Source organism: Mus musculus, chromosome 7 (genome assembly GCF_000001635.26).
Source record: "Mus musculus strain C57BL/6J chromosome 7, GRCm38.p6 C57BL/6J".
Classification (NCBI taxonomy): Eukaryota; Metazoa; Chordata; class Mammalia; order Rodentia; family Muridae; genus Mus; species Mus musculus.
In genome coordinates this window covers 59,340,077-59,363,477 of record NC_000073.6, presented here as the reverse complement: position 1 = coordinate 59,363,477, position 23,401 = coordinate 59,340,077, and the positions used below count along the sequence as shown (strand labels likewise).

Here is a 23,401-nt window from a genome sequence, read left to right as displayed (position 1 = left end):
GTGGTTACCCTCACGTTTTACAGCAGGGCAACCCATAACTCCTTTACACAAATGGATCCATGTAATGACATTGGTTCTGTGGCCTGGGCCCAGGATTCTCAGGAGATTTTCAGGAATCACCTTTCAGGTTGAGTCTGGTCGTCCAACATAGACCTGACAGAGGTCTGATGCCACATTTGCACTTTGAGCAAAAACACAGTTACGTTAATCACCCTCGAAATACCTAACTGTAGTTGTTTTATTCAATTATTTTTGTCCTATCCATAGAACTTGGGCAGCTCAACTTGAGGGTTGATACCTAAAAATTGTGAGGCTAAGGTCACATGTGATGTGGCTGTTGCTTTGAGAGGAAGCAGTAAAACTTTATTAGAATACCAGGGTTCCTTTGTGTGTCCTCTGATGTTTCTCTATGGTAGTCAGGAAGACTTGTGTTTGCTGGGCTGGTAGTAATACAAGAGGAAACCCCAGGACAGTTTCTGCACAATGAAGTTGTGCCAGTAGAGCTCCAGAAAAATGTCTCTCTCCTCTGACCTTTATTTAAAGAAGGGACAACAAGCGCCTTGACTTCTTTCCCTTTCCTCCTTAGGGAAGACATTCTTCCAAGTATCAAGAAAGGGAGCCCTTGCTTCCCTGGAAGACATTTCGTCAGAGCAATCCCTCCCCAGTTCCGTGTGAACTTTCCTACTCTGAGCCAGTTTTGGAAAGGAAGGTAAGTGGTTGGATTAGGTTAGGTGATATCCAAGTAGAGGTAGCTGAATTCTGTCTAGGACTGGATCAATGATGACAAACCAATGTCATGAAGAAATGTGATGACATAAAATTTATGCTCAATAGGATTACGCTGAGGCCCAACCAGGGTGACAGGGTCACAAAAGGACCATTGACTCCTAGGGAGGGGCTCTTGGGTGACTTCCCTGAAGTCCTCAGATGCCCTTGCCCTGTTTCCCATGAGAGGAAATGTGGACATCTATGGTGCACATTGGTTTGCAAACACTGCATGGCAACAAGCACCTAGTCCCACAATGGAAACATGGGCATTTCTGCAAGGATCGCCCCTTGCTCGTGACAATGTCTTTTCTGGTGTTTTGCAGTCATCTCACATGCCACCTTGGAAGTCAGAGAAACACAGATAATCAGGTAAGTGGTCAGAACATGGTAAAGCCTCCACATCCAGGTGACCTCCCCCTTCATGGTTTGGCTTTCAATTCTCAGCCAGTCTGTCCTTTTGGAATTTGGGGATAACAAAATGGTATGCAATGGTACCAAAGGAGCTCATTTAGGCTATGTTATCCCATGTAGATCCTCTGGTTTGTAAAGTTTTAAGGAATGTGATCAACTCCTGATAATTGTTTTTTCATAATTTTGACCTACTTCTCATGGAGAGGAGGATGAAATTTTTTAATGTTTAGATCTCATACTTTGATGCTTACATTTCCATGGCAAATAGCTACAGGAGGTCAACACAGGCCTCCAGGGACTTATTGGACACTTCCTCTCTCTTGACTGTAAGGCCCAAGTGACAGAACCTTTCTTAGGGAAAAAGAAGGATTCTATGATATCCAAAGAGGCTGTCCTCCCCAGGATGGGTTCAAAAAGGGCAATCCCTCTAGCAGATATTCCAAAGATCTCACCCCAGAGACAATTTATCCATGTGGGTAGGTTGAGATATTCATTTTTAACTTGGTGCCCACCACATTCCAAATTTCCTTCATGGTATCATTTGGGCACTTACTGAACCTCACTACAGAATCACTGAGGAAAAATATCTCTACACATTAGGTTGATACAGGGTAAGGCCAGGTGTTTAAAGAACCTATTTCCACTTTCATTCATAACACCAAGGCCTGACTAGAGTCCAGCAACAGTGGTTACCCTGACGTTTTACAGCAGGGCAACCCATAACTTCTTGACACAAATGGATCCATTTATGGACATTGGTTCTGTCGTCTGGCCCAGGATTCTCAGGAGATTTTCAGGAATAACCTTTCACGTTGAGTGGGGTCTTACAACATAGACCTTACAGAGGTCTGATGCCACAATTGCACTTTGAGCAAAAACACACAGTTACTTTAATCACCCTCGAAATACCTATCTGTAGTTGTTTTATTTAATTATTTTTCTTCGTCCTATCCATAGAAATTGGGCAGTTCAACTTGAGTATTGATACCTACAAAATTGTGAGGCTAAGGTCTCATGTGATGTGGCTGTTGCTTAGAGAGGAAGCAGTAATCTTTATTGGAATCCAGGGTTCCTTTGTGTGTCCACTGATGTTTCTCTATCGTAGCCAGGAAGACTTGTGTGTGCTGGGCTGGTAGTAATACAAGAGGTACCCCCAGGACAGTTTCTGCACAATGAAGTTGTGCCAGTAGAGCTCCAGAAAAATGACTCTCCCCTCTGACCTTTACTTAAAGAAGGGACAACAAGCGCCTTGACTTCTTTCCATTTCCTCCTTAGGGAAGACATTCTTCCAAGTATCAAGAAAGGGAGCCCTTGCTTCCCTGGAAGATATTACGTCCCAGCAATTCCTCTCCAGTTCCATGTGACCATTCCTACTCTGAACCAGTTTTTGAAAGGAAGGTAAGTAGTTGGATTAGGTTAGGTGATATCCAAGTAGAAGTAGCCGAATTCTGTCTAGGTCTGGGTCAATGGTGACAACCCAATGTCATGAAGAAAGTTGATGACATAAAATTCATGCTCAATAGGATTATGCTGAGGCCCAACCAGTGCGACAGGGTCAAAAGAGGTCAGTTGACTCCTTGGGGGGGGCTCTTGGGTGACTTCCCTGAAGTCCTCAGATGCCCTTTCCCTGTTTCCCATGAGAGGAAATGTGGACATCTAGGGTGCACTTTCGTTGGCAAACACTGCATGCCAACAAACACCTAGTCCCACAATGGAACCTTGGGCATTTCTGCAAAGGTCGTCCCTTGGCCATGACAATGCCTTTTCTGGTGTTTTGCAGTCATCTCACATGCCACCTTGGAAGGCAGAGAAATACAGATAATCAGGTAAGTGGTCAGAACATGGTAAAGCCTCCACATCCAGGTGACCTCCCCCTTCATGTTTTGGCTTTCAATTCTCAGCCAGGCTGTCCTTTTAGAATTTGGGGATAACAAATTTATGAAACAGTACAAAAGGAGCTCGATTTAGGATATGTTCTCCCATGTAGATCCCCTAGTTTGTAAAGTTTTAAGGAATGTGTTCAGCTCCCGATAATTGTTTTTTCATAATTTTGACCTACTTCTCATGGAGAGAGGAGGATGACATTTCTTGAATGTTGGGATCTCATACTTTGATGCTTACAATTCCATTGGAAAAAGCTACAGGAGGACAACACAGGCCTCCAGGGCCTTATGGGACTTTTCCTTTCCCGTGACAGGGGAGGCCCAAGTGACAGAGCCTTTCTTAGGGAAAAAGAAGGATTCTATGATATCCAAAAAGGCTGTCCTCCCCAGGATGGGTTCACAAAGGGCAATCCCTCTAGCAGATATTCCAAAGATCTCACCCAAGAGACAATTTACCCATGTGGATAGGGTGAGATATTCATTTTTACCTTGGTGCCCACCACATTCCAAATTTAATTCATGGTATCCTTTAGGGCACTTACTGAACCTCACTGCAGAATCACTGAGGAAAAAAAGCTCTACACATTAGGTTGATACAGGGTAAGGCCAGGTGTTTAAAGAACCTAATTCCACTTTGATTCATAACACCAAGGCCTGACTTGAGTCCAGCAAAAGTGGTTACCCTCACATTTTACAGCAGGGCAACCCATAACACCTTGACACAAATGGATCCATGTATAGACATGGGTTCTGTGGCCTGGGCCCAGGATTCTTGGGAGATTTTCAGGAATCACCTTTCAGGTTGAGTCTGGTCGTACAACATAGACCTGACAGAGGTCTGATGCCACATTTGCACTTTGAGCAAAAACACACAGTTACTTTAATCACCCTCGAAATACCTAACTGTAGTTGTTTTATTCAATTATTTTTGTCCTATCCATAGAACTTGGGCAGCTCAACTTGAGGGTTGATACCTAAAAATTGTGAGGCTAAGGTCACATGTGATGTGGCTGTTGCTTCGAGAGGAAGCAGTAAAACTTTATTAGAATACCAGGGTTCCTTTGTGTGTCCTCTGATGTTTCTCTATGGTAGCCAGGAAGACTTGTGTTTGCTGGGCTGGTTGTAATACAAGAGGAAACCCCAGGACAGTTTCTGCACAATGAAGTTGTGCCAGTAGAGCTCCAGAAAAATGTCTCTCTCCTCTGACCTTTATTTAAAGAAGGGACAACAAGCGCCTTGACTTCTTTCCCTTTCCTCCTTAGGGAAGACATTCTTCCAAGTATCAAGAAAGGGAGCACTTGCTTCCCTGGAAGACATTTCGTCAGAGCAATCCCTCCCCAGTTCCATGTGAACTTTCCTACTCTGAGCCAGTTTTGGAAAGGAAGGTAAGTGGTTGGATTAGGTTAGGTGATATCCAAGTAGAGGTAGCCCAATTCTGTCTAGGACTGGATCAATGATGACAAACCAATGTCATGAAGAAATGTGATGACATAAAATTTATGCTCAATAGGATTACGCTGAGGCCCAACCAGGGTGACAGGGTCACAAAAGGACCATTGACTCCTAGGGAGGGGCTCTTGGGTGACTTCCCTGAAGTCCTCAGATGCCCTTGCCCTGTTTCCCATGAGAGGAAATGTGGACTTCTATGGTGCACATTGGTTTGCAAACACTGCATGGCAACAAGCACCTAGTCCCACAATGGAAACATGGGCATTTCTGCAAGGATCGCCCCTTGCTCGTGACAATGTCTTTTCTGGTGTTTTGCAGTCATCTCACATGCCACCTTGGAAGTCAGAGAAACACAGATAATCAGGTAAGTGGTCAGAACATGGTAAAGCCTCCACATCCAGGTGACCTCCCCCTTCATGGTTTGGCTTTCAATTCTCAGCCAGTCTGTCCTTTTGGAATTTGGGGATAACAAAATGGTATACAACGGTACCAAAGGAGCTCATTTAGGCTATGTTATCCCATGTAGATCCTCTGGTTTGTAAAGTTTTAAGGAATGTGATCAACTCCTGATAATTGTTTTTTCATAATTTTGACCTACTTCTCATGGAGAGGAGGATGAAATTTTTTAATGTTTAGATCTCATACTTTGATGCTTACATTTCCATGGCAAATAGCTACAGGAGGTCAACACAGGCCTCCAGGGACTTATTGGACACTTCCTCTCTCTTGACTGTAAGGCCCAAGTGACAGAACCTTTCTTAGGGAAAAAGAAGGATTCTATGATATCCAAAGAGGCTGTACTCCCCAGGATGGGTTCAAAAAGGGCAATCCCTCTAGCAGATATTCCAAAGATCTCACCCCAGAGACAATTTATCCATGTGTATAGGTTGAGATATTCATTTTTAACTTGGTGCCCACCACATTTAAAATTTCCTTCATGGTATCATTTGGGCACTTACTGAACCTCACTGCAGAATCACTGAGGAAAAATATCTCTACACATTAGGTTGATACAGGGTAAGGCCAGGTGTTTAAAGAACCTATTTCCACTTTCATTCATAACACCAAGGCCTGACTAGAGTCCAGCAACAGTGGTTACCCTGACGTTTTACAGCAGGGCAACCCATAACTTCTTGACACAAATGGATCCATTTATGGACATTGGTTCTGTCGTCTGGCCCAGGATTCTCAGGAGATTTTCAGGAATCACCTTTCACGTTGAGTGGGGTCTTACAACATAGACCTTACAGAGGTCTGATGCCACAATTGCACTTTGAGCAAAAACACACAGTTACTTTAATCACCCTCGAAATACCTATCTGTAGTTGTTTTATTTAATTATTTTTTTTCGTCCTATCCATAGAAATTGGGCAGTTCAACTTGAGTGTTGATACCTACAAAATTGTGAGGCTAAGGTCTCATGTGATGTGGCTGTTGCTTAGAGAGGAAGCAGTAATCTTTATTGGAATGCCAGGGTTCCTTTGTGTGTCCACTGATGTTTCTCTATCGTAGCCAGGAAGACTTGTGTGTGCTGGGCTGGTAGTAATACAAGAGGTACCCCCAGGACAGTTTCTGCACAATGAAGTTGTGCCAGTAGAGCTCCAGAAAAATGGCTCTCCCTTCTGACCTTTACTTAAAGAAGTGACAACAAGCGCCTTGACTTCTTTCCATTTCCTCCTTAGGGAAGACATTCTTCCAAGTATCAAGAAAGGGAGCCCTTGCTTCCCTGGAAGACATTACATCCCAGCAATTCCTCTCCAGTTCCATGTGACCATTCCTACTCTGAACCAGTTTTTGAAAGGAAGGTAAGTAGTTGGATTAGGTTAGGTGATATCCAAGTAGAAGTAGACGAATTCTGTCTAGGTCTGGGTCAATGGTGACAACCCAATGTCATGAAGAAAGTTGATGACATAAAATTCATGCTCAATAGGATTACGCTGAGGCCCAACCAGTGCGACAGGGTCAAAAGAGGTCAGTTGACTCCTTGGGGGGGCTCTTGGATGACTTCCCTGAAGTCCTCAGATGCCCTTTCCCTGTTTCCCATGAGAGGAAATGTGGACATCTAGGGTGCACATTGGTTGGCAAACACTGCATGCCAACAAACACCTAGTCCCACAATGGAACCTTGGGCATTTCTGCAAAGGTCGCCCCTTGGCCATGACAATGCCTTTTCTGGTGTTTTGCAGTCATCTCACATGCCACCTTGGAACGCAGAGAAATACAGATAATCAGGTAAGTGGTCAGAACATGATAAAGCCTCCACATCCAGGTGACCTCACACTCTTTGGTTTGGCTTTCAATTCTCAGCCAGGCTTTCCTTTTGGAATTTGGGGATAACAAATTTACGCAACAGTACAAAAGGAGCTCGATTTAGGATATGTTCTCCCATGTAGATCCCCTAGTTTGTAAAGATTTAAGGAATGTGTTAAGCTCCCGATAATTGTTTTTTCATAATTTTGACCTACTTCTCATGGAGAGAGGAGGATGACATTTTTTAATGTTTAGATCTCATACTTTGATGCTTACATTTCCATGGCAAATAGCTACAGGAGGTCAACACAGGCCTCCAGGGACTTATTGGACACTTCCTCTCTCTTGACTGTAAGGCCCAAGTGACAGAGCCTTTCTTAGGGAAAAAGAAGGATTCTATGATATCCAAAGAGGCTGTCCTCCCCAGGATGGGTTCAAAAAGGGCAATCCCTCTAGCAGATATTCCAAAGATCTCACCCCAGAGACAATTTATCCATGTGGATAGGGTGAGATATTCATTTTTAACTTGGTGCCCACCACATTCCAAATTTCCTTCATGGTATCATTTGGGCACTTACTGAACCTCACTGCAGAATCACTGAGGAAAAATATCTCTACACATTAGGTTGATACAGGGTAAGGCCAGGTGTTTAAAGAACCTAATTCCACTTTCATTCATAACACCAAGGCCTGACTTGAGTCCAGCAACAGTGGTTACACTGACGTTTTACAGCAGGGCAACCCATAACTCCTTGACACAAATGGATCCATTTATGGACATTGGTTCTGTCGTCTGGCCCAGGATTCTCAGGAGATTTTCAGGAATCACCTTTCACGTTGAGTGGGGTCTTACAACATAGACCTTACAGAGGTCTGATGCCACAATTGCACTTTGAGCAAAAACACACAGTTTCTTTAATCACCCTCGAAATACCTATCTGTAGTTGTTTTATTTAATTATTTTTTTTCGTCCTATCCATAGAAATTGGGCAGCTCAACTTGAGTGTTGATACCTACAAAATTGTGAGGCTAAGGTCTCATGTGATGTGGCTGTTGCTTAGAGAGGAAGCAGTAATCTTTATTGGAATGCCAGGGTTCCTTTGTGTGTCCACTGATGTTTCTCTATGGTAGCCAGGAAGACTTGTGTGTGCTGGGCTGGTAGTAATACAATAGGTACCCCCAGGACAGTTTCTGCACAATGAAGTTGAACCAGTAGAGCTCCAGAAAAATGACTCTCCCCTCTGACCTTTACTTAAAGAAGTGACAACAAGCGCCTTGACTTCTTTCCATTTCCTCCTTAGGGAAGACATTCTTCCAAGTATCAAGAAAGGGAGCCCTTGCTTCCCTGGAAGACATTACATCCCAGCAATTCCTCACCAGTTCCATGTGACCATTCCTACTCTGAACCAGTTTTTGAAAGGAAGGTAAGTAGTTGGATTAGGTTAGGTGATATCCAAGTAGAATGAGCCGAATTCTGTCTAGGTCTGGGTCAATGGTGACAACCCAATGTCATGAAGAAAGTTGATGACATAAAATTCATGCTCAATAGGATTACGCTGAGGCCCAACCAGTGCGACAGGGTCAAAAGAGGTCAGTTGACTCCTTGGGGGGGCTCTTGGATGACTTCCCTGAAGTCCTCAGATGCCCTTTCCCTGTTTCCCATGAGAGGAAATGTGGACATCTAGGGTGCACATTGGTTGGCAAACACTGCATGCCAACAAACACCTAGTCCCACAATGGAACCTTGGGCATTTCTGCAAATGTCGCCCCTTGGCCATGACAATGCCTTTTCTGGTGTTTTGCAGTCATCTCACATGCCACCTTGGAACGCAGAGAAATACAGATAATCAGGTAAGTGGTCAGAACATGGTAAAGCCTCCACATCCAGGTGACCTCACACTCTTTGGTTTGGCTTTCAATTCTCAGCCAGGCTTTCCTTTTGGAATTTGGGGATAACAAATTTACGCAACAGTACAAAAGGAGCTCGATTTAGGATATGTTCTCCCATGTAGATCCCCTAGTTTGTAAAGATTTAAGGAATGTGTTAAGCTCCCGATAATTGTTTTTTCATAATTTTGACCTACTTCTCATGGAGAGAGGAGGATGACATTTTTTAATGTTTAGATCTCATACTTTGATGCTTACATTTCCATGGCAAATAGCTACAGGAGGTCAACACAGGCCTCCAGGGACTTATTGGACACTTCCTCTCTCTTGACTGTAAGGCCCAAGTGACAGAGCCTTTCTTAGGGAAAAAGAAGGATTCTATGATATCCAAAGAGGCTGTCCTCCCCAGGATGGGTTCAAAAAGGGCAATCCCTCTAGCAGATATTCCAAAGATCTCACCCCAGAGACAATTTATCCATTTGGATAGGGTGAGATATTCATTTTTAACTTGGTGCCCACCACATTCCAAATTTCCTTCATGGTATCATTTGGGCACTTACTGAACCTCACTGCAGAATCACTGAGGAAAAATATCTCTACACATTAGGTTGATACAGGGTAAGGCCAGGTGTTTAAAGAACCTAATTCCACTTTCATTCATAACACCAAGGCCTGACTTGAGTCCAGCAACAGTGGTTACACTGACGTTTTACAGCAGGGCAACCCATAACTCCTTGACACAAATGGATCCATTTATGGACATTGGTTCTGTCGTCTGGCCCAGGATTCTCAGGAGATTTTCAGGAATCACCTTTCACGTTGAGTGGGGTCTTACAACATAGACCTTACAGAGGTCTGATGCCACAATTGCACTTTGAGCAAAAACACACAGTTTCTTTAATCACCCTCGAAATACCTATCTGTAGTTGTTTTATTTAATTATTTTTTTTCGTCCTATCCATAGAAATTGGGCAGCTCAACTTGAGTGTTGATACCTACAAAATTGTGAGGCTAAGGTCTCATGTGATGTGGCTGTTGCTTAGAGAGGAAGCAGTAATCTTTATTGGAATGCCAGGGTTCCTTTGTGTGTCCACTGATGTTTCTCTATGGTAGCCAGGAAGACTTGTGTGTGCTGGGCTGGTAGTAGTACAAGAGGTAACCCCAGGACAGTTTCTGCACAATGAACTTGTGCCAGTAGAGCTCCAGAAAAATGACTCTCCCCTCTGAACTTTATTTAAAAAAGGGACTACAAGCGCCTTGACTTCTTTCCCTTTTCTCCTTAGGGAAGACATTCTTCCAAGTATCAAGAAAGGGAGCCCTTGCTTCCTGGGAAGACATTTCGTCCCAGCAATCCCTCTCCAGTTCCATGTGACCATTCCTACTCTGAGCCAGTTTTGGAAAGGAAGGTAAGTGGTTGGATTAGGTTAGGTGATATCCAAGTAGAGGTTCCCGAATTCTGCCTAGAACTGGGCCAATGATGACAACCAAATGTCATGAAGAAATGTGATGACATAAAATTCATGCTCAATAGGATTACGCTGAGGTCCAACCAGGGCAACAGGGTCACAAGAGGTCCCTTGACTCCTTGGGGGGCTCTTGGGTGACTTCCCTGAAGTCCTCAGATGCCCTTGCCCTGTTTCCCATGAGAGGAAATGTGGACATCTATGGTGCACATTCGTTGGCAAACACTGCATGCCAACAAGCACCTATCCCACAATGGAACCTTGAGCATTTCTGCAAGGATCGCCCCTTGCTCATGACAATGTCTTTTCTGGTTTTTTGCAGTCATCTCACATGCCACCTAGGAAGGCAGAGAAACACAGATAATCAGGTAAGTGGTCAGAACATGGTAAAGCCTCCACATCCAGGTGACCTCCCCCTTCATGATTTGGCTTTCAATTCTCAGCCAGTCTGACCTTTTGGGTTTTGGGGATACCAAAATGGTATGCAACGGTACCAAAGGAGCTCGATTTAGGCTATGTTCTCCAATGTAGATCCCCTGGTATGTAAAGTTTTAAGGAATGTGTTCAACTCCCGATAATTGTTTTTTCATAATTTTGACCTACTTCTCATGGAGAGAGGAGGATGACATTTTTTGAATGTTGGGATCTCATACTTTGATGCTTACAATTCCATGGCAAATAGCTACAGGAGGACAACACAGGCCCCCAGGGCTTTATGGGACTTTTCCTTTCCCTTGACAGGGGAGGCCCAAGTGACAGAGCCTTTCTTAGGGAAAAAGAAGGATCTATAATATCCAAAAAGACTGTCCTTCCCAGGATAGGTTCACAAAGTACAATCCCTCTAGCAGATATTCGAAAGATTTCACCCCAGAGACAATTTACCCATGTGGATAGGGTGAGATATTCGTTTTTACCTTGGTGGCCACCACATTCCAAATTTCCTTCATGGTATCATTCAGGGCACTTACTGAACCTCACTGCAGAATCACTGAGGAAAAAAAGCTCTACACATTAGGTTTATACAGGGTAAGGCCAGGTGTTTAAAGGACCTAATTCCACTTTGATTCATAACACCAAGGCCTGACTTGAGTCCAGCAACAGTGGTTACCCTCATGTTTTACAGCAGGGCAACCCATAAAAACTTGACACAAATGGATCCATGTATAGACATTGGTTCTGTGGCCTGGGCCCAGGATTCTCAGGAAATTTTCAGGAATCACCTTTCACGTTGAGTGGGGTTGTACAACATAGACCTTACAAAGGTCTGATGACACATTTACACCTTGAGCCAGAACCCACAGATACTTTAATCACCCTCGAAATACCTATCTGTAGTTGTTTTATTTAATTATTTTTTTTTTTTTGTTCTATCCATAGAACTTGGTGAATTCAACTTTGTGTTGATCCCTAAAAATTGTGAGGCTAAGGTCACATGTGATGTGGCTGTTGCTTTGAGAGGAAGCAGTAAAATTTTATTGGAATACCAGGGTTCCTTTGTGTGTCCACTGATGTTTCTCTAAGGTAGCCAGGAAGACTTGTGTTTGCTGGGCTGGTAGTAATACAAGAGGAAACCCAGGACAGTTTCTGCACAATGAAGTTGTGCCAGTAGAGCTCCTGAAAAATGTCTCTCTCCTCTGACCTTTATTTAAAGAAGGGACAACAAGCGCCTTGACTTCTTTCCCTTTCCTCCTTAGGGAAGACATTCTTCCAAGTATCAAGAAAGGGAGCCCTTGCTTCCCTGGAAGACATTTCGTCAGAGCAATCCCTCCCCAATTCCGTGTGAACTTTCCTACTCGGAGCCAGTTTTGGAAAGGAAGGTAAGTGGTTGGATTAGGTTAGGTGATATCCAAGTAGAGGTAGCCGAAATCTGTCTAGGACTGGGTCAATGATGACAAACTGATGTCATGAAGAAATGTGATGACATAAAATTTATGCTCAATAGGATTACGCTGAGGCCCATCCATGGTCACAGGGTCACATGAGGACCATTGACTCCATGGGGTGGCTCTTGTGTGACTTCCCTGAAGTCCTCAGATGCCCTTGCCCTGTTTCCCATGAGAGGAAATGTGGACATCTATGGTGCACATTGGTTTGCAAACACTGCATGGCAACATGCACCTAGTCCCACAATGGAACCTTGGGCATTTCTGCAAGGATCGCCCCTTGCTCATGACAATGTCTTTTCTGGTGTTTTGCAGTCATCTCACATGCCACCTTGGAAGGCAGAGAAACACAGATAATCAGGTAAGTGGTCAGAACATGGTAAAGCCTCCACATCCAGGTGACCTCCCCCTTCATGGTTTGGCTTTCAATTCTCAGCCAGTCTGTCCTTTTGGAATTTGGGGATACCAAAATGGTATGCAACGGTACCAAAGGAGCTCGATTTAGGCTATGTTATCCCATGTAGATCCTCTGGTTTGTAAAGTTTTAAGGAATGTGATCAACTCCCGATAATTGTTTTTTCATAATTTTGACCTACTTCTCATGGAGAGAGGAGGATGACATTTTTTGAATGTTGGGATCTCATACTTTGATGCTTACATTTCCATGGCAAATAGCTACAGGAGGTCAACACAGGCCTCCAGGGCCTTATTGGACACTTCCTTTCCCTTCACACTAAGGCCCAAGTGACAGAACCTTTCTTAGGGAAAAAGAAGGATTCTATGATATCCAAAGAGGCTGTCCTCCCCAGGATGGGTTCAAAAAGGGCAACCCCTCTAGCAGATATTCCAAAGATCTCACCCCAGAGCCAATTTACCCATGTGGATAGGGTGAGATATTCATTTTTACCTTGGTGCCCACCACATTCCAAATTTCCTTCATAGTGTCATTTAGGGCACTTACTGAACCTCACTGCAGAATCTCTGAGGAAAAAAACCTCTACACATTAGGTTGATACAGGGTAAGTCCAGGTGTTTAAAGAACCTAATTCCACTTTGATTCATAACACCAAGGCCTGACTTGAGTCCAACAACAGTGGTTACCCTCACGTTTTACAGCAGGGCAACCCATAACTCCTTTACACAAATGGATCCATGTAATGACATTGGTTCTGTGGCCTGGGCCCAGGATTCTCAGGAGATTTTCAGGAATCACCTTTCACGTTGAGTGGGGTCGTACAACATAGACCTTACAGAGGTTTGATGACACATTTACACTTTGAGCAAGAACCCACAGATACTTTAATCACCCTCGAAATACCTATCTGTAGTTGTTTTATTTAATTATTTTTTTTGTCCTATCCATAGAACTAGGTCAGCTCAACTTGATTGTTGATCTCTACAAAATTGTGAGGCTAAGGTCACATGTGATGTGGCTGTTGCTTCAAGAGGAAGCAGTAAATCTTTATTGGAATCCAGGGTTCCTTTGTGTGTCCACTGATGTTTCTCTATGGTAGCCAGGAAGACTTGTGTGTGCTGGGCTGGTAGTAATACAAGAGGTAACCCCAGGACAGTTTCTGCACAATGAAGTTGTTCCAGTAGAGCTCCAGAAAAATGTCTCTCTCCTCTGACCTTTATTTAAAGAAGGGACAACAAGCGCCTTGACTTCTTTCCCTTTCCTCCTTAGGGAAGACATTCTTCCAAGTATCAAGAAAGGGAGCCCTTGCTTCCCTGGAAGACATTTCGTCAGAGCAATTTCTCCCCAGTTCCGTGTGACCATTCATACTCTGAGCCAGTTTTGGAAAGGAAGGTAAGTGGTTGGATTAGGTTAGGTGATATCCAAGTAGAGGTAGCCGAATTCTGTCTAGGACTGGGTCAATGATGACAACCCAATGTCATGAAGAAATGTGATGACATAAAATTTATGCTCAATAGGATTACGCTGAGTCCCAACCAGGGTGACAGGGTCAAAAGAGGTCCATTGACTCCTTGGGGGGCTCTTGAAGTCCTCAGATGCCCTTGCCCTGTTTCCCATGAGAGGAAATGTGGACATCTAGGGTGCACATTGGTTTGCAAACACTGCATGCCAACAAGCACCTAGTCCCACAATGGAACCATGGGCATTTCTGCAAGGATCGCCCCTTGCTCATGACAATGTCTTTTTTGGTGTTTTGCAGTCATCTCACATGCCACCTTGGAAGGCAGAGAAACACAGATAATCAGGTAAGTGGTCAGAACATGGTAAAGCCTCCACATCCAGGTGACCTCCCCCTTCATGGTTTGGCTTTCAATTCTCAGCCAGTCTGTTTTTTTGGAATTTGGGGATAACAAAATGGTATGCAATGGTACCAAAGGAGCTCGATTTAGGCTATGTTCTCCCATGTAGATCCCCTGGTTTGTAAAGTTTTAAGGAATGTGTTCAACTACCGATAATTGTTTTTTCATAATTTTGACATACTTCTCATGGAGAGAGGAGGATTTCATTTCTTAATGTTGAGATCTCATACTTTGATGCTTACATTTCCATGGCAAATAGCTACAGGAGGTCAACACTGGCCTCCAGGGACTTATGGGACACTTCCTTTCCCTTGACAGGGAGGCCCAAGTGACAGAGCCTTTCTTAGGGAAAAAGAAGGAATCTATGATATCCAAAAAGGCTGTCCTCCCCAGGATGGGTTCACAAAGGGCAATCCCTCTAGCAGATATTCCAAAGATCTCACCCCAGAGACAATTTACCCATGTGGATTGGGTGAGATATTCGTTTTTACCTTGGTGGCCACCACATTCCAAATTTCCTTCATGGTATCATTTAGGGCACTTACTGAACCTCACTGGAGAATCACTGAGGAAAAAAAGCTCTACACATTAGGTTGATACAGGGTAAGGCCAGGTTTTTAAAGAACCTAATTCCACTTTCATTCATAATACCAAGGCCTGACTTAAGTCCAGCAACTGTGCTTACCCTCCTGTTTTACAGCAGTGCAACTCATAACACCTTGAAACAAATGGATTTATGTATAGACATTGTTTCTGTGGCCTGGGCCCAGGATTCTCGGGAGATTTTCAGGAATCACCTTTCACATTGAGTGGTGTTGTGCAACCTAGACCTTATAGAGTTCTGATGACACATTTACACCTTGAGCCAGAACCCACAGATACTTTAATCATCCTCGAAATACCTATCTGTAGTTGTTTTATTTAATTATTTTTTTGTCCTATCTATAGAACTTCGGCAGCACAACTTGAGTGTTGATCCCAAAAAATCGTTGGGCTAAGGTCACATGTGATGTGGCTGGTGCTTCAAGAGGAAGAAGTAAATCATTATTGGAATGCCAGGGTTCCTTTGGGCTTCCACAGATATTTCTCTATGGTAGCCGGGAAGACTTTTGTGTGCTGGGCTGGTAGTAATACAAGAGGCAACCACAGGACAGTTTCTGCACAATGAAGTTGTGCCATTAGAGCTCCAGAAAAATGTCTCTACCCTCTGACCTTTATTTAAGAAGGGACAACAGGTGCCTTGACTTCTTTCCCTTTCCTCCTTAGGGAAGACATTCTTCCAAGTATCAAGAAAGGGAGCCCTTGCTTCCCTGGAAGACATTTCGTCCCTGCATCCCTCTTACGTTCCATATGATCATTCCTACTCTGAGGCAGTTTTAAAAAGGAAGGAAAGTGGTTGGATTAGGTTAGCTGATATCCAAGTACAGCTAACTGTATCCTGTCTAGGCCTGGGTCAATAATGGCAATCCAATGTCATGAAGAAAGGTGATGACATAAAATTCATGCTCAATAGGATTACTCTGAGGCCCAACCAGGGCGACAGGGTCACAAGAGGTCTGTTGACTCCTTGGGGGGGCTCTTGGGTGACTTCCCTGATGTCCTCAGATGCCCTTGCCCTGTTTTCCATGAGAGGAAATGTGGAAATAGGTACAGGTGGAAAACACAGGCCTCCATGGCCTTATGGGACTCTTCCTTTCCCTTGACATTGGAGGCCCAAGGGACAGAGCCTTTCTTAGGGAGAAAGAAAGATTCTATGGTATCCAAAAAGGTTGTCCTCCACATGGTGGGTTCACAAAGTGCAATCCCTCGAGCCAATGTCATGAAGAAAGGTGATGACATAAAATTCATGCTCAATAGGATTATGCTGAGGCCCAACCCTGGAGACAGGGTCACAAGAGGTCCGTTGACTCCTTGGTGGGCTCTTGGTTGACTTCCTTTAGGTCCTCAGATGCCCTTGCCCTGTTTCCCATGAGAGGAATGTACATGTGAAGAGAGGTGATGTCATATGATTCATGCTCAATAGGATTATACTGAGGCCCTACCACGGAGACAGGTTTACAAGAGGTCTGTTGACTCTCTGGAGTGCTCTTGGATGACTTCCTTGTAGTCCTCAGATGCCACTACCCTGTTTCTCATGAGAAGAAATGTGGATATCTAGGGTGCACATTGGTTTGCAAACACTCTATGCCAACAAGCACCTAATCCTACAATGGAACCTTGGTTATTTCTGCATAGAAGACCATTCGCTCATTTCCCTGTCTTTTCTGGTGTTTTGTAGTCATCTCACATGCCACCTTGGAAGGCAGAGAACTGCAGATAATCAGGTTAGTGTTAAGAACATGGTAAAGCCTCCACCTCTAGGTGACCTGCCCCTTATGTTTTGGCTTTCAATTCTGAGCCACCCTGCCCTTTTGGAATTTGGGAATAGCAAAATCCTATGCAATGGTAGGCAATGAAGCTGGATTTATGCTATGTTCTCCCAGGTAGTCCCCCTGGTTTGTAAAGGTTTAAGAAATGCATTCAATTCCCAATAATTATTTTCTCATAATTTCGACCTACTTCTCATGGGGAGAAGAGGATGACATTTTTAGGATGTTGGGATCTCATACTTTGGTACTTACAAGGCCATGGTGAATAGTTACAGGAGGACAATGCAAGCTCCCAGGCCCATATATGAGGCTTACTTTCCCATGACATAGGAGGCCTAAGACACAGAACCTTTCTTACTGAGAGAGGAGGATTCTATGATATCCTACAAGGCTGGCCTCCACATGATGTGTTCACAAAGGGCAAACCCTCAAGCAATTATTGCAAAGATATCACTCCAGAGGGAATTTACTCATGTGTACTGGGTGTGATTTTCATTTTTACGTTTGTTCCCTCCATCTTCCAAATTTCCTTCATGGTATCATTTAAGGCACTTACTAAACCTCACTGTAGAATCACTGAGGAAACAAAGGCCTACACATTTGGTTGAAACAGGGAAGGCCCAGGTGTTTAAAGAACCTAATTCCACTCTGATTCATAACACCAAGGCCTGACTTGAATCCAGCAACATTGGTTACCCTCACGTTTGAGAGGTTGGGCAACCCATAATACCTTGACACAAATGGATCCATGTATAGAGATTGGTTCTGTGGCCTCGGCCCTGAATTCTAGGGAGATTTTCAGTAATCACATTTTACAGTGAGTGCTGTCATGCAACAGAGAGCTTACAGAGGTCTGATGCTATATTTGCACTTTGAAGAAGAACCCAGTCGTTACTTTAGTCACCCTCGAAATACCTACTGTAGATGTGTTTTATTGTCATGTCTATAAGTGCTTGGGCAGCTCAACTTGAGTGTTGATCCCTACAAAATTGGGAGGCTAAGGTCACATTTGATGTGGCTATTGCTTCAAGAGGAAGCAGTAAATCTTTGTTGGAATGCCAGGGCTCCTTTGTGCTTCCATTGATATTTCTGTATGGTAGCCATGACAACTTTTGTGTGCTGGGCCCGGTAGTAATAGATGAGGCAACCACAAGACAGTTTCTGCACAATGAAATTGCACCAGTAGTGCCCCAGAAAAATGTCTCTCACCTCTGACCTTTATTTAAAAAATACAACAAAAGCCTTGATTTCCTTTCCTTTACTCCTTAGGGAAGACATTCTTCCAAGTTTCAAGAAAGGGTGCCCTTGCTTCTCTGGAAGGCCTTTCATCCCTGTATCCCTCTCCAGTTCCTTGTGACCATTCCTAACTCTGAGGCAGTTTTGGAAAGGAAGGTAAGTGGTTGGATTAGGTTACATGATGTGCAAGTAAAGGTAGCCGTGTTCTGACTAGAGAGAAGAGGATGACATTTTTAGAATGTTGGTGTCTCATACCTTGATACTTATGTGGCCATGGTAAATAGGTACAGGATGACAACACAGGACTCCAGGGCCATTTGGGACTCTTCCCTTCCCATGAGAAAGGAGCTCGAAGGGACATAGCCTTTTTTAGGGATAGAGAAGCTCTCTATGATATCCAAAAGAGCTTTCCTCCACATGATGTCATCCTTTGAGTAAATATTTCAAAGATCATACCCCACAGGGAATTTACCCATGTGGATAGGATGAGATTTTCACTGTTGCCTTGGTTCCCACCACTTTCCTAATTTCCTTCATGGTATCATTTAGGGCTCTTACTGAACCTCTCTGTAGAATCACCAACGAAACAGGGGCTTATACATTAGGTTGATAGAGGGAAGGCCAGGTGTAAGGAACCAAATTGCACTCTGATTCATGACACCAAGGCAGGAGTTGGATCCAGTAACAGTTGTTACCTTCATGTTTTAGAGGTTGGGCAACTAATTACAGCTTAACACCAATGGATCCATGGCTAGACATTTGTCTTGTGTCCCAGGACCATGATTCTTGGGAGATTTTAAGCAATCACATTTCACAGTGAGTGCTGTCATGCAACATAGAGCTTGCAGAGGTCTGATGCTACCTTTTCACTTTGAATAAGAACCCATTGGTTACTTTAATCACACTCAAAATACCTATCTGTAGTTGTGAATTATTTTCCTGTCCAAAATACTGGGGGAGCTCAACTTGAATGTTGATCACTTCCAAATTGTGAGGCTAAGGTCACATGTGATGTTGCTATTGCTTCTAGAGGAAGCAGTAAATCTTTGTTTGAATGTCAGTGGTCCTTTTTGCTTTCATCGATGTTTCTCTGTGGTAGCCATGAAACCCTGTGGGTGTTGACCCTTCTACTAATAGATGATGCAGCCACAAGACATGTTCTGCACAATGAAATTTTTCCATAAGAGCTCCACTAAAACTTCTCGCACCTCTGACATTTATGTAAAAAGGATACAACAGGTCTCTTGACTTCTTTCCCTTTCCTCCTTAGGGAAGACATCTTTCAAGTTTCAAGCAAGGGTGCTTTTGCTCCCTGGAAGACGTTTCTTCTCTGCATCCTTCTTAAGTTACATGTGACCATTCCTCTCTCTGAGGCTGTTTTTGTAAGGATGGTATGCAGTTGGGTTAGGTTAGGTGATATCAATGTACAGTCAGCCATTTTCTGTCTAGGCCTTTGTCAATGATAACAACCCAAAATCATGAACAGAGGTGATGATATAAAAATCATGCTCAATAGGATTACGCTGAGGCACAAAGAACTGGGTTACAAGCAGTCACTTGACACATTGGAAACCTCTTTGGTGACTTCAATGAGGTCCTCAGATGCCTGTGCCTTCTTTTTCAAGAGAGGAAATGTGGACATCTATGGTGTACATTGGTTGGCAAATGCTGCATGACAACAAGCACCTAGTCCCACATTCTAACCTTGGGCATTTCTGAAAGGCCTGCCCATTGCTCATGACCCTGTCCTTTCTGGTGTTTTGCAATCATCTGACATGCCACCTTGTAAGGCAGAGAAACACAGATATCAGGTAAGTGAAAAAGATCATGGCTAAAGCCTCCCCTTCCATGTGACCAGCTCCTTCATGTCTTTGCTCTCAATTCTGAGCCAGTCTGCCCTTTTGGAATAACAAAATGGTATGCAATGGTACCTAACAAATCTCGATTTAGGCTCTGTTATCCCTTGTAGACCTGCTGTTTTGCAAACCTTTAAGGAATTTGTTCAACTCCCAATAATTTTTTTCTCATAGTTTTGACCTACTTCTTATGGATAGAAGTGGAAGACAATTTTGGAATGTTGGGATCTCAAACTTGAATTATTACATGTCCATGGCAAATAAGTACTGGATATCAACACAAGCTTCCAGGGCTCATTGAGACTTTTCATATCCCATGACATAGGAGGCCCAAGGAACAAAGCCTTTCTTAAGGAGAGCGAAGTATTCTATGATATGCAACAGGGCTGGCTTCCACATGATGTATTCACAAAGGGCAATCCCTTGAGCAAATATACCAAAGATCTCACCCCACAGAGAATTTACCCATATGGATAGAGTGAGATTTTCATTGCTGCCTTGGGTCACACCATCTTCCAAATTTCCTTCATAGTACAACTAAGGCTATTACTGAACTTCCCTGCAGAATCACCAAAGAAACAAAAGCTTATACATTAGGTTGATACAGGGAAAGACAGATGTAAAGGATCCTAATTCCACTATGATTCATGACACTTAGGCCCAAATTGGATTTAGCAACGGTGGTTACCTTCACATTTTAGAGGCTGCACAACCCATTATAGCTTAAAACAAATGGATCCATGGCTAGACATTTGTACTGTGCCCTGGGCTCAGGATTCTCAGGGGGTTTTAAGTAATCACATTTCACAGTGAGTGCTGTCATGCCACATAGAGCCTGCAGAGGTTTGATACCACCTTTGAACTATGAATAAGAACCCATTGGTTACTTTAATCATACTCGAAATACTTATCTGGAGTTGTGTTTTATTATCCTGTCCATATTACTAGGCGAGCTCAACTTGATTGTTGACCCCTATCTAATTGTGATGCTAAATTCACATGTGATGTGGTTATTGCTTCTAGAAGAAGCAGTAAATCTTTGCTGGAATGCCAGGGGTCCTTTGTGCTTCCATCTATGTTTCTCTATGGTAGTTGTAAAAACTTGTGAGAGCTGGGACAGGTACTAATAGAAGAGGCAACAAAAAGATAGGTTCTGCACAATGAAATTACTCAAGTAAACCTCCACTAAAATGTCTCCCACGTCTGACATTTATTTAAAAAACAAACAAGTGCCTTGACCGATTTCCCTTTCCTCCTTAGGAAAGATATTCTTCAAAGTTTCAAACAAGGGTGCCCTTGCTTCCCTGGAAGAACTTTCTTGCCTGCATCCCTCTCCAGTTACATGTAACCATTCCTAACTCTGAGGAAGTTTGGGAAAGGAAGGTAAGTGGATGGTTTAGGTTAGGTGATATCAAAATACAGCTAGCCATTTTCTGTCTATGCCTTTTCAATATTGGCCATCATAGGTCATGAAGAGTGGTGATGACATTAAAATCATGATCAATAGGATTACACTGAGGCCCATCCAGGGCAACAGGGTTACAAGACGTCCGTTGACTCCTTGGGGGGCTCTTGGGTGACTTCCCTGAGGTCCTCAGATGCCCTTGCCCTGTTTCCCATAAGAGGAAATGTGGACATCTAGGATGCACATTGGTTGGCAAACATTCCATTCCAACAAGCACCTAGTTCTACATTCTACTCTTGGGAATTTCTGCAAGGCCTGCCCATTGCTCATGACTGTCTTTTCTGGTCTTTTTTGCAGTCATATGACATGCCACCTTGGAAAGCAGAGAACCACAGATATCAGGTATGTGGAAAGATCATGGCTAAAGCCTCCCCTTCCATATGCCCAGGCCCTTCATGTTTTGGTTTCAATTCTGAGCCAATCGGCCCTTTTGGAATTTAGGAATAAGAAAATAGTATGCAATCACCAAACGAAGCTCGATTTAGGCTATGTTCTCCCATGTAGATCCCTAGTTTGCAAAGTTTTAAGGAATTTGTTCAACTCCTGATAATAGATTTCTCATAATTTTGACCTACTTCTCATGGAGAGAAGATGACATTTTTAGTATGTTGGGATCTCATACTTGGATTCTTATGTGGCCATGGTGAATAGGTACAGGATGACAACACAAGCCTCCAGGGCCATTTAGGACTCTTCCTTTCCCATGACACAGAAGGCCCAAGGGACAGAGCCTTTCTTAGGGAGAGAGAAGGATTCTATGATATCCAACAAGGCTGGCCTCCACATGAAGTGTTCACAAAGAGCAATCCCTTTAGCAAATATTCCAAAGATTTCAACCCACAGGGAATTCACCCATGTGGAGAGGGTGAGATTTTCATTTTTGCCTTGGTTTCCACCACCTTCCAAATTTTCTTCATGGTATCATTTGGGGCTCTTACTGAACCTCACTGCAGAATCACTGAGGAAACAATGGCCTATACATTCGGTTGATACAGGGAAGGCCAGGTGTAAAGGAACTTAATTCCACTTTGATTCATGACACCAAGGCCCAAATTTGATCCAGCAGTAGTGGTTACCTTCATGTGTTAGAGGCTGGGCAACCCATTACAGCTTAACACAAATGGATCCATGGCTAGACATTTGTCCTGTGCCCTAGGCCCAGGATTCTCGGGAGATTTTCAGTAATCACATTTCACAGTGAGTGCTGTCATGCAATATAGAGCTTACAGAGTTCTGATGCCACCTTTGAACTTTGAATAAGAAACCATTGGTTACTTTAATCACACTCGAAATACCTATCTGTAGTTGTGTTTTATTGTCCTGTCCATAGTTCTTTGGGAGCTCAACTTGAGTGTTGATCCCCACAAAATTGTGAGGCTAAGGTCACATGTGATGTGCCTATTGCTTCTAGAGGAAGCAGTAAAGCTTTGTTGGAATTCCAGGGGTCCTTTGTGCTTTTAATTAGGTTTCTCTATGGTATGCATGAAAACTTGTGTGTGCTGGGCCTGGTTTTAGTAGAAGAGGCAGCCACAAGAGAGTTTCTGCACAATGGCGTTCTGAGTGTTTAATAACCATACTTGGAGGCTAATGTTCAGAGGCAGTGAATGGGAGAATATTTTTTCTTGGCCCTCCAAGGTCATTAAGTCCCAAAGGACTGTGTGTTATCTCTAGAAATGTTCACACACTGTATAATGTCACCCGTACTCTTGTTCTAGGATGCTATGGTGACCCCACTAAATGAATTCTAACCCTTTGCATGATACAGATGCTTTGCATCTTTTAATTTTGATTGTGGCCTCTTAGAGAGATTCTTTTCTGGGACGTTTTAAGCAATACTCTTTTTACACTATGCTTCTTCACACCTTGAAGCACTTTAGAAAGATTTATACCCAAAAACTTTTAAAAGCAGTTCAGGTGACCCCTAAAGGGAGGACTAAAGGGCCATGAGCTATTCATCCCTCTTCTTGACACCCTAGGGTGCAGAACTAAAGAGCTGGACTGAAGGCTTCTTTGTATAATCAGTAATCAGAAAACTTTTTTTAAAAAAATTAGGTCAGATAACATCTTTTGGGGCCAATTTGATTCTTTGGCTGTTGTAGTACTCCAAAACTAAAGATGACTAGATCTGACTACTGCTAAGGATAGGATTTGTGCCCTACTTCAGAAATTATACTGGTGTGAGATGGAGACAAAAATCCAATGGCATG

General features: G+C 43.4%; 1 long non-coding RNA gene, 11 other non-coding genes and 1 pseudogene across 12 annotated transcripts in view; all 13 read left to right on the top strand.

The window, feature by feature from the left end:
- The window catches only part of Snhg14 (small nucleolar RNA host gene 14), a 1,177,441-nt gene that overhangs the window by 1,086,700 nt on the left and 67,340 nt on the right, over positions 1-23,401 (top strand). The window contains exons 148-164 of the long non-coding RNA NR_146211.1: positions 2,960-3,005; positions 4,325-4,447; positions 4,830-4,875; positions 6,194-6,316; positions 6,698-6,743; positions 8,063-8,185; positions 8,567-8,616; positions 10,434-10,479; positions 11,806-11,928; positions 12,310-12,355; positions 13,679-13,801; positions 14,169-14,214; positions 16,547-16,592; positions 17,907-18,029; positions 19,144-19,684; positions 20,990-21,112; positions 21,492-21,536. This is a non-coding gene — a long non-coding RNA (small nucleolar RNA host gene 14). The remainder of the gene's footprint in view (positions 1-2,959; positions 3,006-4,324; positions 4,448-4,829; positions 4,876-6,193; positions 6,317-6,697; positions 6,744-8,062; positions 8,186-8,566; positions 8,617-10,433; positions 10,480-11,805; positions 11,929-12,309; positions 12,356-13,678; positions 13,802-14,168; positions 14,215-16,546; positions 16,593-17,906; positions 18,030-19,143; positions 19,685-20,989; positions 21,113-21,491; positions 21,537-23,401) is intronic.
- On the top strand, positions 772-850 carry Gm24417. The gene has a single exon (XR_003947066.1). It is a non-coding gene; the product is annotated as a small nucleolar RNA SNORD115 (small nucleolar RNA).
- Positions 2,640-2,718, top strand: Gm24969. Its single transcript, XR_003947048.1, has one exon. It is a non-coding gene; the product is annotated as a small nucleolar RNA SNORD115 (small nucleolar RNA).
- Positions 4,510-4,588, top strand: Gm24653. Its single transcript, XR_003947065.1, has one exon. It is a non-coding gene; the product is annotated as a small nucleolar RNA SNORD115 (small nucleolar RNA).
- Gm24220 lies at positions 6,379-6,457 on the top strand. The gene has a single exon (XR_003947041.1). It is a non-coding gene; the product is annotated as a small nucleolar RNA SNORD115 (small nucleolar RNA).
- Positions 8,248-8,326, top strand: Gm26488. The gene has a single exon (XR_003947040.1). It is a non-coding gene; the product is annotated as a small nucleolar RNA SNORD115 (small nucleolar RNA).
- Gm25156 lies at positions 10,117-10,195 on the top strand. The gene has a single exon (XR_003947050.1). It is a non-coding gene; the product is annotated as a small nucleolar RNA SNORD115 (small nucleolar RNA).
- Gm25934 lies at positions 11,991-12,069 on the top strand. Its single transcript, XR_003947042.1, has one exon. It is a non-coding gene; the product is annotated as a small nucleolar RNA SNORD115 (small nucleolar RNA).
- Gm24306 lies at positions 13,864-13,942 on the top strand. The gene has a single exon (XR_003947049.1). It is a non-coding gene; the product is annotated as a small nucleolar RNA SNORD115 (small nucleolar RNA).
- Gm25648 lies at positions 15,719-15,797 on the top strand. The gene has a single exon (XR_003947073.1). It is a non-coding gene; the product is annotated as a small nucleolar RNA SNORD115 (small nucleolar RNA).
- Positions 16,054-16,141, top strand: Gm22496 (predicted gene, 22496). Its single transcript, NR_146600.1, has one exon. It is a non-coding gene; the product is annotated as a predicted gene, 22496 (small nucleolar RNA).
- LOC115486747 lies at positions 16,230-16,305 on the top strand. Its single transcript, XR_003947077.1, has one exon. It is a non-coding gene; the product is annotated as a small nucleolar RNA SNORD115 (small nucleolar RNA).
- Gm25499 lies at positions 21,184-21,252 on the top strand (annotated as a pseudogene).